The sequence below is a fragment of the Thunnus thynnus genome, chromosome 1, assembly GCF_963924715.1.
Source record: "Thunnus thynnus chromosome 1, fThuThy2.1, whole genome shotgun sequence".
In the NCBI taxonomy this organism is placed as follows: Eukaryota; Metazoa; Chordata; class Actinopteri; order Scombriformes; family Scombridae; genus Thunnus; species Thunnus thynnus.
The window spans coordinates 35,360,034-35,370,422 of record NC_089517.1 but is presented as its reverse complement, the minus strand read 5'-3'; positions in this window follow the sequence as shown (position 1 = coordinate 35,370,422).

Here is a 10,389-nt window from a genome sequence, read left to right as displayed (position 1 = left end):
ACCAACACAAAGGCAACTCTGTGCTTTGTGAATTAAAAATGAATGTACAAATAAAATAAAATGCTGTACATTTGGTGGACATCATCGGGTGAGTTGAGCACCAGTATCAGCCTCGAAAGGAAAAAAAAAAGAAATAACACAGGCACATTCAGCACACACTCCTCTCATCTCGCCTATTGCTCCTTCACAGCTCGCTTTCACTACTCTGCCTTTGCTTTTCCTCTCCTCTCTCCTCTCTTCTCTCCTCCTGCCCCTCTCTCTTTTCTCCTCCCCTGTGCCCATCTGCGAGGCGATCAAATCATCGTATGGAGAAATCCTGGGTGATCCAAGAGGGCCAGGCAGAAAGGTCACGGAGAGAGTCCGTAAAATGGATGAAGCCTAATGATTAGCTCAACCTTTACCTAATCAATAATCATTTATCCAACAATATCACCGGCAACCATAGCCCCATTTGCCATTAACCTCAGCGGTGAGGAGAGAGGCAGTATTGTTTCTTCTGGCAGCTTTATAGCACTCAGATGAGTGGTAGGGGCCGGGATAGAAGCTTAAGGTTGGATCTCGATGGCTCAGATCCTATTAAGGGACTGTAGGTATTTTAGTGTAGCAGTGTCATATAATTACCCTTTTGAATGATTGACTGTGACACAACCAGACTGGTGAAACTGTAGAAAAGAATGGTCTTTTATAAAAGGATATGATGATTAAAAAAAAGGTGTGTTATATAGATAATATTAATTTAAAATGCACTGAAATTATGTTAAAAATATTAAAAAATACAAAATCTGCTGCTGTCAAACAAAAAATTAAACCAGAGTGTTTTTTTTTCCCCACATCAGGATTCCATCAATTTTGCTTCTTTTCTGCAGTCTACAGGAAACCCAATAATATTATCTGCATATATTTAATTTTTATCAATTTTTAGAATTGAAACGCTAAAAAAAATTGTGACCTATTCTGCAACATAAAGAGTTCTCTCCTCTAAACACTCCCTCTTTCTCTCTCTCTCACTGTCTCTCTCTCTCTCATTCACACACACACACATACACACACACACACACACACAACCTAACAGAATTTTAACATAACCGTCAAATTACCTTAACTTTAAACCAAGTCTTCACCCTAAAATTAATGATTTACATTAAGGGAACTTGCTTTTTGTCCCCATAAGTGAAGCGAGTCCCCGCGACATGACTGTGTAAACGGATTTACGTCCCCACAACATGAGGAATACCTGGACCACACACACACACATACACACACACACACACACACATATGCAGCAGCGCCTGTCTCCTCTGTGTCTCTCCATGATGCCATCTTCATCATAACCTCTCCCTCTTTATTGCCTTTAATGACTCCCCCTCTCCTTTCATTAATTCTTTATCGATTCCTCCTGACGTTGCCTGAATTATTTTCCAATTACAGCAAATAAAAGAAAAGGAAAATCCATTGCAAATACATGCCTGCATGTTTGTGCATGTGTGTGTGTGTGTGTGTGTGTGCGTACTTGTGCACATGCACCAGCATTTACCTAACTGTATGAAAACATACAATAGATACACATATCTACACATGCTTTTGGGGCATTGGTACCATTTGGTGTATGGCCTGGGGGGGAAGGGTTCGAAGCTTTTATTTTTTTATGGTCAAACACACACACACACACACACACAGATGAGGTGGAATGTGAAAGTGACGGCACAGAAAGAGTGGTAAAGGTCACATGAAGCTAATGGCTCCAGCTATCTTACATGGAATAAGTTCAGACACTTTGGACTGGTTTGTGTACGTGTCACAGAGGAGTAAGGGACCAGACGTGAGCGGAAAACACGCTGACACACACAGTGTATTCACAAGGGCAAACACACTCACAGATACGTATTACGCATAAAGTGTTTGTGCGCCAACAGAAACTACAGAATCTTTTAATATGCTGTTTTGAGAGCGTGAATGATGCTCCCGATACCAGATAGATCCAGTCGCACAATTAGCCTCAGAGGTCCATCAGATGGCTCTAGTTAATACCCACAGGTCATTAATTACAACAATTATTCACCCTCATATCGCAGACACATATCGACTCTTGTTTTATACGCCTTGGCCTGGTCGTCTGTTGATGCGCCCAAAAGGCTCGATGGGAAAATAAAGCGAGTGTATTAAGCATGTGCGTGTTTTTGTTAGAGCGGTGGGGATGGAAATAGATTCTCACCTGCACGAGAATCTTCAATTCTTTATTATGTACTGTACACTGCACCGACTCCTCTGTTGTCCAATTAGATCATATTAGTCTGAGGCAGTGTCAGAGAAAGTGATAGTTAATGATGTTAAACATGATTCACATGAGCCTGATACAAATGCTCACGTGTATGTGAGGGGTTGTTTTTTTGTTGTTTTTTTTTGCTATCAGTCACATTTGTAGTGTTTCTCATGTCTTAAAAATTAACAGAGGAAATGAAATTAACTTCTATTATGCACTTACCTAAGAAGTGTTTTGTTGTTCTGTTGTTTCCTCTGTTTTTGCAAATGAGAGCCATATGTTAGCCGCTTTGTATATGTGTCTGTGTGCACATACAGCGCCGTACGTACGTTCCGGCTTCTTAACTCTAACACTAAAGTGCGTGCACGCCTGTATTTACAGTATGAGCATCGTCGTGCATGCCTGCCTTTGTGAGTGTGTTTAAATGTGTTCTGAGTGTGTGTATATTTGTGTGTGTCCTGACCTCTCCTGCCCTCTCTCTCCCATCTCTCCTTTGAGAGTGTGTGTGATATACAGAGCTCTAATTGTCAGGTCTGGCCCCCACATTCCTCGCCTCGACCAGCCTACCAACACCATGTCACTTTAACAACCGCGAATTATCACTGCGATGGAGATCTCGGCTTCACAGTGGCTCTATGAGAATATAGATACATTTCCTTCAATAAATTACCTCCACCAACCACACACACACACACATACACACACACACACACAACTTACTACCTGTCCGTGAACCCCCCTCCTCTCCCTCACATTCACTGCTCTTTGACTGACGTTTTTACCACAACATTATTGCGTCTGCCTCAAGATGGGAGAGTCGCCGCTGCACCAAATGTAGCTAAAGTATCCGCCTAAGAGGGGATGAGATGAATCTAGCCCCTCTGTGTCATTTGACCAGGGTTATTGATTCTCACAGAGCCGAGCGGGATCTAGGAGTGGGTTTCCCATAAAGTCGGCGGCTGAAGTGACTGCAGACAGGGAAAGAGGACAGGGCATAAAGAGGAAGATAATATACATGTCTGGTGACTGGGGATCGTTTCTTCTAATAACATCTGTTCTTACTTAATCTTTGCTCAGGCTACAAGCTGCTTCATCTTCCACAAATGCATGAGATCCTTTTTTTAGTCAGAGAGTATCCGAAGAGGATGTGTTTCATGCTCTGCATTTATTCCTTTTCTGGCTGTGAAATGAAATTTGCTGTTGAGACAATAAAGTCTGAGTGAAATCAAAGGATCACTTTTTGTTCTTCCTCTCTTAAAGTATTCTCTGTCACACTTAACATCCAGCAGGCTAAATTTCACTTTAAAACACCCTAAAAATGTTTACTGAAGTATGTAAAAATGGTGAACAAAGTCATTATCAAACTGGACCATTAGATCCCAGCTTACCATATGGTTCGTTTTTATATCAGCGCTAAACAAAAATAATTCCAACCACCCAATCGGATGCAGCCTAAGTAGTTCAGCATGGCCATGCGAAGCGAGGCAGTCATCTTCTCCAGTGGACGGGATGCCACGTAAGTGTTTCAGTCTGTCTTTATAGAAGTCCAGGCCAGCTCCGCTACAGGCTCAGCCAGGACCGGGGGTTCGGCGTAATGAAAGGCAGATTGAAAAAGGCTCTTGATTGATTTCCTACATCTTGATTTGATATCCTGAATTAATTATTTGAACTTGAATAATATATAAAGGAAAAATAAATGTAGAACACTCAGGGGAAACAAGGCTTTAGTGCTGCCGCCGCTGCTGCTGCGGCTGATGCACAGATACTGTATCTCCTGGTCAATCTTATCCCCAGTTACTCTAGAGAAAAAGTGTGTGGTGTGTGCAGCCAGCTGTGGTACATGTGTGTGTTGTAGTGTCGTTTTTTTGTGTGACAGGGAAGGAAAAGGTGGCTGACTCCTTACAACTATAGTGCCAGTCAATTTTCACAATATGCTTGCAGATTGTTCATAATGAGGACAGCTGCCTGTAGATGTGGTGTCAGCTAAATAATGAAAAACGTTGGTGTAAAGTAGTTAATGTGATTTACTGTTATGGTCGTAGAGTAATGATAAAGCTACATTTGGAAACCAAACTTTATGGGAGACGTAAAACATGGGAGCAAAGAAAAAAAACAGGTCAAGACATTTAGTCACAGTTTGCAAAGTTCTGGAGGACAAATTGCATTACCTGTTGGGACTTTGTCATACCTCCAAGCAGTGGTTATCAAACTGTGAGGCAGTTCCCTCCTCAGGGAGCATCAAGCTATTGCAGCTCCTACATGAATCTGATGCAGCTGGGAACAATAAACAAAGAGTTGCTCTGATGCTAGCAAGACAGTAAGACAGTAAAACAATACTTAAAGCTGTACTAATCAATATTTCTATACTGACAATGGATCAAATAACTAGGTGTAATGTAAAAGGTGTGGCTTGTAGTGATGAACCCACAATGATTTATCACTCATCTCTGCAATTCCTCTCAGCTCTACGAGGTATTTTAATGTCTTTCAGCTCATCGTTTTGGTTTAACAGCCCACAATTTTACTGTTTCGGTTCAGTCTTGCTGTTCTTGTCCATAGCAGGCAGCTATTTTCAGCATAAAAGCTTTAATTAGCCTTCTGCACACTACCTGCCCAGCAGACAGACAAGGGTAGCGTCTGGTGAACATAGTGGAGCATTTAAGAACAACAAAGACAGAGGTTTCCCCTAGGAGTTGGTGGAGACCAAAACAGAGCTAAAAAGGGGAGCGAAAGATGACATTTTTCCTGCCTGTAGAAAGTCAGGTATGAATTAATCAGTCAGAATTAATCCTAAAATAGCGCTGTAACAATTGATTTGAATGTGAAAGTTCATTCTTTGCCTTGAAAACAATATTTAAAGTCCACTCCATAGCTTTCAACTTCATCTAACTTTAATAATGAATTGGAAAGTCGATGTACTTACATTTATTGAAGAATTTTTAGAATTTGTAAATCATTAATCCTTTGTCATTTATCGCAAAAATGCCAAACATTCCATGGGTCCATCTTCTCAAAGTTAAAGTTTTGCTTTTTTTCTCTGTTTCAAATCATTTTAAATCACATACATCTTTTATCATGTTTAGAACGATTGTCGTACAAAACAGGCAATTTATAGGCATCACCGTGGACTGTTGTGATTGACATTTTTCACAATTTTCTGACATTTTATAGACTAAAAGATCACCAATTCTTTGAAAAATAATCAGGACGACTGATTATTGAAAATTATTGTTAGTTGCAGCCATTTTCAAAAGTAAACCCATTTATCAGAAATAAAATCAGGACTCTGTGTAGCAAAGTTTTCATTTTGCATAAAGCTATCTTAGATCCATCACGTTATGTGAGTGACACCAGACACCAGATCTTTTACTGATAAAACATGCCATCCAGTTTCCTCTGACAATGAAATATTCTAAACTACAGTATCATCCGCATACAGCTCATTTCCTGGCACAGGTGCCGGTGGCCCAGCTCATTTTGCTGTGGCATCAGAGGAAATATTAAAACACTCTTCCTGCTCATCTTCTCTCAGCCAGGAGAAGAAGGATGACGGGAAGATGAGAGATGCTGAGGGAGGGAGTGAGGGGGGCTATCAACTGGGTTCAATTGGACGACTATACTCTGCCTTCCCTCGCTGACACCTATTTTGTTCTCCCTCTTTCGCTGCTGACACCCAGATTATCATAAAAGAGGACGACTGTGACGCAGCTGCTGATTTACAGGGAGCTTGAACCAATCAATCTGAAAAGTTAAGATTAACAGTAAAGGCTTCAAGCTCCCTCTTCTCCGTCCTCTCCCTACCTCTTTCCCCGCCTTATTCACGTTCTGTTGTCTCAATTCCCCTCCCACCCTCCCTCCTCTCTACATCCTTTTTGTTATATTTTAATCTAAGCAAGAAATAAAAGGGGAGGCCTTTAAATTTCATAGCTTCAAGAAAACTCTGGCAAGTATTCATTGTCATTCCACTTTTCCCTTTCAACCTCTCGGCGGGAGGCCTTGGCTCATGACATCTTTATATATGACGCCCTGCTCTCAAAATGCCACTGACGCTTTTAGATGAGCTGCACTGTGATCTCGGAATACGAAAACATGCCTGACAGATTTTTCTTATTGACACATGCTGTAACACAGATCAGACCATGCACCACCAGCCCAAGGCCTCAGTCATCTCGCTGCATTAACAGCACCTACTCTGAACATACCCACAACTAAAACAGGCATAATTACTCCCTGGGTATTTTAGGATAATTGTTATAACTTATGATAAATACTATTTTTTTTTTTTTTATCTTCCACACAACCTGTTTTATGGTGAGGATCAGCAATGTCATAAAGAACGAGGCGCAGCTCTTAATCATCGGGACAAATACACCATTAACTTTTGAATTCATTTCCTGAATCTGCATTGGCGATGGTAAACTCTTCCTCATTACGGAAGCAGATGCTTTAAAAGCCAGACTGGATGGGATCAAAGGCCAGTGAGGGAGAGAGCGACTGGCTCCCTCGCTTGCCGCTTTAGCTCATTTTCATTATCCTCCACTGACTAAAACATCTATCGCATTATGCATTAACAGTTTAAAAGCTCCTCTTTTCTCCGGCCTCTTGAACACCTTTTCTGTATTAGAGGATGTCATCATGGCCACAGCATGGCAGAGAGCCTCGCGTCAAGTCGATCAAATCATCTGCACTAATGATGACGGCTCGGAGAGTGGGTTTGATGGGAGGAAATCACACACAAAAGCAAGAGGAGTGTGTGTGTAGAGCTGCACACACTAAACACGTGAGGCAGAGTCAAGCTATGCAGGAGTGTATATATATGTGTGCTGGGCACAGGCCGGAGAGCTGAGGAGGCCGATGGTAATGTATTTTTCTCCAAACAAGAAAGATTGCTGAATCCCTGCCTCCTGGAGCAGGGGGGTGGGGGGGCCTGAAGGGGGAAAAGAGGGACGGGGGGGGGTTGTGTAGTGATGCCGGGGATTCAGGTATATGGATGGCCTAAGGAGGTTTCCATCATTCATAAAGCGCGGCCGCCGTACGCGCCCTGACGCCGAATTGATCTTGCAAAAGAAGCAGGGTGGCAGAGCGACCACTTCATTAGTCTCCCTGAGCTACAAATCACCTGCTAGCGCTGCGGCACTCAGAGGGACCGGTGTTACCCACGCTACATTACTAGACTACAGCCTCAACAGTCTAAAGTGACCGGCCATTCATGCAGCCATTATGAGTGAGTTATGTAGCAATGCAAAAATATTCTCTATACATCTCACATTATTGTGGGTTATAGTCAACACTCCTACGATAAATATGCGAGCTTTAAGTGTGGCATAATCCACAAAGTAAAAAGCTCTGCTGCTGGAGGCCCATTTTGCTTTTGTGGTACCAGTTTGTGCAACTGCCTCCCTGGAGAATTTTTTAAAAAGTCCTTTGAAAGAAATGTTCAAAGAGGAAGGGGATCATGTCTTTGGAACAAAGTAGTGATGTGCAGAACATCCTTTGATTGCATTTTTATTATATTTTGTGTTGCACATCTATCATAAAATTGACTTAAAACACATTTCTATTGTCTGTCCGATCACGATGTCATCAAGTTGGCGTCTGTCTGTAAAGAAACTCACGTCATCATGGCGCCATGTTGTTCAACACAAAAAGTGAGAAACAATACATGGAACTTCATACTTAAACCGCAGGTGTCCCTCTGGAGTAAAGTAGATGATCTGATTAGATTTTGGAGTGTACTGTGGCATTATTTTGCATGTTAAGAAGGGAAAATGGTGGGGCAGTTTGCAGCTCAAGTGCTTTTTGTTTTAATCAAGCTTTTTGAATAAATTGTGCCTCAAATGGTTAGATTTCTCCAACAGAATATGTTGCGAGTGCAAATGAGGCTGCACAGGAGGGCTGGTTTACATGCATGTTTTAGATTTTCAAGTATGATTGATTATACTACAAATAGTCCTTGGATTTTGTTTATTTAAGCCCTCTAAAGGTCCTCAGTATTCTATCATTGGGCTACTACTTCTTTATATACAGTATTGCTATTACTACATACATTTCTCCTTCACACTGTTTTTTTATCTACCTAAGTAACAAAACACCTGCAGCAAGGGGCACCAACATTGACATTAAAAAATATTAACAATATAACCACATTACACAGTACAGTAATTAGAATCTGTCTTTTCACCATCCAAATATTTAACCTTACGTGAATAATAGCAACATTTGGTACATTACATTTGGTTTATTACATTTGTTTTTTATAGTTATATTTTGAAGCCTCATACTGAAATGCAACTGTAACAATATCTGTCTTTGCAACAGATGGAAGAAGCCTTTAATCCAACAAAACACTAAACCAAAGACTGCATCCATGGGTTTCTGTTCACCATTTGCACTGTGGACATTTCTCACACAACAAAGGATAGGCAGAGAAAGATTCCCTTTTATTAATGGCGCTGAAAAGGGGATTGGCAAAGTAGATAATACGTACTATAAACTCTATAAAGAAATACAAAACAATGACACTGAAGGCTGCACCTTGGGCTGATTACCCCTTTCAAACATCTTAGGAGCTACACTGACAGAATATTTTTAAGAATATCACTGTCCTCAGTTGAAACAGTCAGCCCACAATGTTGCTTTTTTCACTGTGAGTTGTGTCAAGGTCATGGATCCATTTACTTGAGACAGAAAGGTGTCATTTCAAGCAGGTTGACCATTCTTTCTTTGAATAATACATCACTGTGAACACTTCTATATTTGGTTGATCATGTGGTTGATGCTGGTGTTTGTGTTCTGTGAACTATTGGGGGTTGTAGATTAAAGATCTTCATTTGAGTGATTTTGTAATAGAATTACAGCACATGTAGTTTTGGAGGGAGCTGATAAATGGCTTTTTTGTTGTTTAGGTTTGAGGATTTACTGAGTATTTGATTGCTACTTACCACATATCTATATTATTGTCCACAGGCACCATGTGGCATTTTTGTCAAGTGCCAGTGAGATAGACAGGTGGATAACATTGGAGGGCACATTGGATCCAGGGACATTGTAGTTATGTGGTATATATAGTGCACTGGGCACCTGAACCCCACCACCATTTTTACTTTATTTGATAGTTTTCTGGTGGAATTGATGCATGTAACAATGAGAAGCAGCAATGTGCTGATGCTTTGTCCACAGAAGAGGAAGCAGAAGCAGGTAATCGAAAATTTCCATTAGCCCCACAACATTTCTTTATCAATATACCTTTTCCACTTGAGCCAAACAAATTACTGACATTTCCCCTGATGTTATTTTATGTGCAAATCCAAAATCTGCTTTAAAACAGGTGAACTGAAACAAATTTGTTAAAGCAAAGTCCTGACCGGCTGATAAACACATACCTTCAATCAAGAAACAAATGGCATTGCGGTTCAGCTCCAACACTGTCAGGTCACCCCATACACACAGAGTGGACAGCTAGGCATTCTTCTGTTAGAATAGCAGTTGGAAAGGGTTCATGCATATAGATGTTTTATTTCAAGCTGACTGAAAACAAGCACTTAAGCTTTCATGAGTGGCTTATGGGTGAAAATCATTACCTTGATTAGCTAATGCAGGTCATAGGTGTTACATTAGTATACATGACGGTGAAAACTTATCAGACACTGTTTAAACTATCCTGACAGAAGGGGGGAGGGAGGGGCCAGAAAAGAAGAACCCAGAATAGTAAAAAATTACAGATGCAGGTAATTGACTAGAGAACCATTACTAGCAACTGATGTGGCTCAAATATTATTATTCCACTAACTATTAGGTGATAATAAACCGCTGTGTAACTTGCCTAAATGACCCCTAAATGGCAAAATGGTTATACACTGTAACTTGAAAAAAGATAACACCTGCTCACTTACTCCAAGATAAGTTACTCCAAGTTTAATCTGGACAATGTTTCGATCTTCGTCAAGTCAGAAAGTTTCAAAAATTTAATTGATACTGATTTCCTTGTACCTTTGTGATGTGTGTATAATTACTCTCTTTCAACTCCTATACACTGTAACTTGAAAATATATTTGATCATGACTGTATTTTATTTTCTCTATTTATCAAGACTTTTCTTGTTTCTCCGACTCCTTCTGTAGTGCAGTCCT